The sequence below is a fragment of the Trachypithecus francoisi genome, unplaced genomic scaffold (assembly GCF_009764315.1).
Source record: "Trachypithecus francoisi isolate TF-2019V2 unplaced genomic scaffold, Tfra_2.0 Lachesis_group2, whole genome shotgun sequence".
NCBI classification, from domain to species: domain Eukaryota; kingdom Metazoa; phylum Chordata; class Mammalia; order Primates; family Cercopithecidae; genus Trachypithecus; species Trachypithecus francoisi.
The window spans coordinates 27,494,090-27,500,089 of NW_022681465.1; the positions used below are offsets into that span (position 1 = coordinate 27,494,090).

Below are 6,000 nucleotides of genomic sequence, written 5' to 3' on the forward strand. Positions count from 1 at the left end.
ATCTGTAAAATACTGCTCCTTAAAAAATAACCATATGTTTCAGTAGGAGGTGGAAAAGACACAACTAATATACAAATAAGGGTATTATTAAATTTAAAAATAAAGTTTAAATTTTAAACAGATTGAGAAAATGTGCTTGCAGGCGCACTACTTAAGAGATTTAAGACAGTAACATGTAGCTAATACCTGTGGTTTAAATGAAAGGAATTTAGGGCAACCATTCAAAAACACATGATCATCTAGGGAAAAAGAAAAATAAATCAGGAATCCAGACAAACTGGAGATATTTTGGGGTTAAAAATCATTTAAAGTAAATTTATAATTATCTCTACTGAGATACAATAATATAAGATTTATAAAAAGAACAGCTAATCTGAGATATTTCTAATTGTTTTATCTGTATAAATGCCAATGTCATTCAACTTAAGTAAATTTAATGTACATTATATTTTAATTTCTTATGTCTGAAACAAGGACTTTGTGGATGGTATAATAAACACATTAATACGAGAAGAGATAAAATCAATGTTATCATGTAAAGAACTGAATACAGAAGTTGAATACTTCCTAAAGTCAGTTGAATACTTCCTAAATCTTACCTACGTTGTCTCATTTCTTCTTTTTTTTTTTTTTTTTTTTTTTTTTTTTTTTTTTTTTTGAGGCGGAGTCTCGCTCTGTCGCCCGGACTGGAGTGCAGTGGCCGGATCTCAGCTCACTGCAAGCTCCGTCTCCCGGGTTTACGCCATTCTCCTGCCTCAGCCTCCCGAGGAGCTGGGACTACAGGCGCCCGCCACTTCGCCCGGCTAGTTTTTGTATTTTTAGTAGAGACGGGGTTTCACCATGTTAGCCAGGATGGTCTCGATCTCCTGACCCCGTGATCCGCCCATCTCGGCCTCCCAAAGTGCTGGGATTACAGGCTTGAGCCACCGCGCCCGGCCATCATTTCTTCTATGTAACAAGCTAGTGCAGCAATTTTACTATCCCTATTGAATAGATGAGAAAATTATAACTTAAAGAGATAAAATAACTTGTCCAAGATCCCACAGAAGAGATTATCTGACTCTAAAATAAATGGCTCTTCTTTTCCCAGATTATCTGACTCTAAAATAAATGGCTCTTCTTTTCACCACACTTTGCAACCCAGCAAGGAATACCTACATAAAATGTCCAGTCTTTTAATACCTACTAAAAAAAGTGACAATATCAAGTTTATAATGAATGGTGGTGATGAATAGACTAAAAATTAGTAATTGTCTGATATGAATATTTTAAAAATAATTACAAATCATGCATGACATTAAATTTTTTAAAACTGAATTATGTAATATCCTCCAAAAATGGAGAAATCTGAAATATTTATTGAAAAGAACCAAGAAAACTTCGTTTTACCTAGATATTTTGAATTCCAAAGAAAAAATACGGCCCCATATTTTGTCAGCCATACAGCAGTTTTATATGGTAAACTAAAATATTTATACTTACAGAATAAGAAACAGTAACTGCTTGGGTCTAATTCCTTTGTTCTGACTCTAATCTGTCCTCTATTTATTCTTTTCCATTTTTTTCCCCCAGATCTAGGAGCCCTCTACTAATTTAAGGTAACAGCCTCAAGTTCAAGAACTCTTACAAATTTTGATGTGAATGCAGATACACTGAAATGAAAACCATAAAGTCTCAATAATTGGTAGAGTGTTACAGAAGAAATCCAAGTTTCTGTTAGTTTCCAAATCATTAACTATGGTAGAATGATGAGTGACTTCATTTTCTTCTCCATACTTTTCTGAATCGATTGTAAGGCATTTAACATTTATAATCAAATAAAAATAGGAAAGAAAAGGAGTAAAAAAAGGAAGGAGGTAGGGAGGGAAGGGAAAATTGGAGCCTTGATTTTAAAAAATCCAATTGTTTCTGAATTTACTGAATCTACAACTAAAGTTCTAAAACTGTGACCTAATTTTTTTTTTAGTCTATCAATAGCATGATAGGTTAACCATACATAAGCATAACAAAGACAAACGAAATCTGGAAAAACAGTATAAAGCAATCCAGAGATCTATAAATTCTGAGACATAGCCCTTAATATTTAAGAAATTACTATATGAATGAAGGAAGTATGAAAAACAGATTTAGGGTATGCAAAAACTAAAAAGCAAGATTCAAATACTTAAAGAGGTGTGCAGGAATTTCCCAGGTATAGAAAAATCACAGATATACAAATGTGTGAATTTATACCCATTTCCACTTACTCTTTTACTATAAATTGAGGTTTTGTATCAAAATATTCCTCAGAACCATGAGACAACACCCAAGATAGTTGAGTCCTATTGAAATACTGACTTAAATCTAATTACTTCAGTCTCCATGAAGCAGTTCTACTAAAACAAATTCACATTTGTAAGCTTTTTCTATTACAAAAATACATTCTTATTCCAAATGAACAGACATAAGATTGACCCAATTTATCAAGTTTGTTACCAAACTTTACATAACTGATAGTCCCTTAGGCTTCCCTCCAAAAGATGCTTATAAATCAAGTACAAAACTATAATCTGTTTACACAGGAGTCCAATTTTGAAGCAAAACTTTTATTTGTGTAACAAGTTCATCAGATTTCCTTTTGTCTGATTACCAAAATGCAGTTTACTCATTTGGGCCTTAATTACAAAGATGATGACTTCCTACCTCACTCACAAGATTGCTTTGAATAGTCTCATGTAATTAAGTTAGTATAGTTTTAGTAAGTACAATTCCCACTTACAAAAATAAGCACCTTATAATTTGGTGGTGTGTATATACACATATACTATATACTACATACACATGTATATACATATGCTGGGCTTTTTGTGGTTTTTTGTTCGTTTGTTTTTTTGTCTTTTTGAGACGGAGTTTCGCTCTTGTTGCCTAGGCTGGAGTGCAGTGGTGCGATCTCCACTCATGGCAAACTCCACCTCCCAGTTTCAAGCGATTCTCCTGCCTCAGCCTCCCGATTAGCTGGGATTACAGCTATGAGCCACCATACCTGGCTAATTTTGTATTTCTATTAGAGACCGGGTTTCTCCATTTTGGTCAGACTGGTCTCCAACTCCCGACCTCAAGTGATCTGCCCACCTTGGCCTCCCAAAGTGCTGGGATTACAGGCGTGAGCCACTGAGCCCGGCCACATATGCTGCTTTTTAAGCTTGATCATTTCAGTTCCTCTATTCCTTAATGTTTACTGTATAACAGTAGCCTTGAAATCGCTATTGCTAAATACATAGGTGGTGGGTTCAACCCGACTCTTCTGCATTGTTTGAAATTTTTCATAGTAAAATAGGTGAGAAAAAACTGGTAAATTTGAAATGTTCACAGTCCAGAGTTACCGTAACACCTAGACTGAAGATGAAATGTAAGTGATTTGTCTACCAAAGCCCGAATTCTTTCTTCTGAACTAATGACATCAACCTTTGAAGTAGTGCAGAAGCTGCATCAACTTGACACTATATAGTTTTAGATGATGTATATTTAATGCTATCAACAATCAATGCAGAAGAGAAACAGATCTTCACCAAAGGTCTTTCAAAGATGAAAACAGAAGTATGCCTATGTACTCTCTTAATATATTGCCAGCATCTTTGGAAGCATAATTCTCTTGGCTCAAAAGTACCAGCAGAAAAGCTTTCCTGGACTACAAAAAGATACACTCTGCCTTCCTGACTGACAAACCTGCAGCTATTCACAAATGTCTTCTTAAAGGCAACATAGGTATATATACCAGGACTACAAATACTGCACTATAGATTTTGCAATAGTTTTTTTTAATCCTATTCTCATTCCACATATGAATTGAAAAGTATTTTCTAATCTTTAATCATTAAAATAGTTTTGATCTATTCTCTTAATTATTTTTCCATTACACTTCTATATATGGTGACTTAATCTGAGAAATTTATTATCTTCAAATATCTGGATAAAAGGAAAATGGCAGTACACCTTTACAGCAGTTTATGTCAAAGTGATAGTGAGACCACCATTAATATACGCAACTTCTGAATTAAAAAGGTTAAAAAGTTTCTTTTTTTTTTTTAACCATAAGGCGAAGGAAAAATGTAAGGCTAACAGCCTTAACAAATTATTAGATTTTGGATTGCACTACGGTGGATGGCAAAATCACAAACGTACAAAGTGCCCACCTCACAGTAAAGTCCTCAATTTATGCAAGAAGTACCCTGCCCCTACCAACACAACCCAATGAGCGTATTCAGAAAGTCGATGCTAAGGGAAACTGTAAGGCAAAAAGATGACCCCTGAAGGTGCCTCCAAACATCTCCCCAATTCTAATCGGCAAAGAGACCACAGAGCAGAAATTACCAACGACAACACTAGTTTCACATTTAAGATCTCTTAAGTAGACTCTTGGAGGACGCCTCTGGCCAAGACCGGAGGAGAAAGATGAGGTAGGGGATAAAAGCGGGAGAAAGTGACAGGCGGAGAGCTGGGGAGGACCCAGCGGGTCAAGGGAGACTGCGGGGCTCCAGAGGCAGGAAGGGATTGGGGGAACACCAGGGGTTGAGGGTGCCACCCCAGCGGGAGGGCGGCGCCCAGGAGATGAGTGCCGCCGAGAAAAGGGGTGCGGGTACAGGCAAGATTGGGCGTTGCCCACAGTCCCTCCCAACCCCGCCTCAGCCTAGCAGCCCCCAGACTCCGCGACGGGGCGGAGCCACTGCGCCCGCCACAGCCCGTTCGCGCGGGCACCCGCCCCCTCAGCCTTCGGGTCCCGGGATGGTGGTGGGAGGGGCAGGCCTCGTGGGGCTGGGTGTGTAGCCCGGCCCAAGCCCCAACGAAGAATGCTGCGCTGCAGGCGGGAGGATGGGCGGATGACCCCGCAGCCAGGGACGGGGCTTGGCGGGGGCGCTGGCTGAGGGCGGAGGAAGAGCCTCGGCACAGCCCCCAACGCCCGGGCCGAATCCCGGGCGCCCCTCTGCTGGCAGGGATTGTTGCCCCCGCTCTAGGCTTGCCTTCCCTCCTCTTACCCCCTTCCCCCGCGTTGCCCCGGGCAACAGCGCCTACCGCCGGCGGCGCGAAACGCACCTACCTAGAACCTGACAAGCCGGAGCCCCTCAGACTCCAGAGCCAGTCACCACCCCGCGTCACGGGGGCTGCCACAGCCAATAGGAGCCACTGTCCCGAACCTCTGCAACCAATCCCGCTGCACTCCGGTCTCCGGGCACCCTCGAGGCCTCAGCCAATGGGCAAGAGCGGAAGGCGGGCGCAGCCGCCCGGCCCTCAGTCCCCTCCTCCACTACCTCCCAGGAGGCGGGGAGCGGCCGATTGGCCCGGGCCCCGAAGGGGCAGGACTTGGGCCCTAGGCTGGGTGGGCGCACGCTTAATCCGGGCTGCGGGCCCTGGGAGTGGAGGCGCGGAGCTGCAGCCGCAGCCTTCTGGGCTCGCTCACCAGCCCGCGTGGAGTCCCGAAGTGTGTGCGTTTGTGCCCCGCTCTCCCCGCCTCGGTAACCTGCTCCTCCCTAGCCAGTGTCCTGGGCTGCCGGGGTGAGATGGGGCCGGAGGCGGACGACGGCGTCACAGGAAACTTTGGGAGGCTCGCCTGGCCGTGGCCGGGAAGTGGCCGGATCAGGGATGATAAGCTGAGGCCGCCTGGAAGGGACTACTCGGCGGGTCGGCAGCCGGAAAGGAATTCGGAGAGTGGGGGCGGAGGCGTGATTAAAATGTTAAGTGTGCCCGCAGGGCGCTGGACTGTCCGCGGAGCCGAAATCTCCAGGAAGGGAAGCCGCTTTAGGGCCGCGAGGCCCCTACCCCTAAAATAGGCACTTTTCAGCCTCAGAATTGGTCACTTTTTCCTGCACGTTCCCACATTTTACTTGCATCTGTTATTAACGTGGATTGCTTTAGAATGGTTTTCAACAACTCCAGTTTACTCTTGAGTCCCTTAAGGGCAGGAACGGTCTTTCAATCCTGTACTCCCAGTGCCTGAGCCTGCCTAAAAATGTTAGAAACTCAATG

General features: G+C 43.0%; 1 protein-coding gene across 4 annotated transcripts in view; it reads right to left on the reverse strand.

Annotated features, from left to right (window-relative positions):
• The window catches only part of FER (FER tyrosine kinase), a 451,703-nt gene extending 446,479 nt beyond the window's left edge, over positions 1-5,224 (reverse strand). Inside the window, exon 1 of one of the 4 annotated variants that reach the window (XR_004429709.1) lies at positions 5,075-5,224. The gene's annotated coding sequence lies outside the window, so the exon portion shown is untranslated. The remainder of the gene's footprint in view (positions 1-5,074) is intronic. The other 3 variants (XM_033178963.1, XM_033178962.1, XM_033178964.1) reach the window with 3 other exon arrangements.
• Positions 5,225-6,000: the final 776 nt, after the last annotated feature.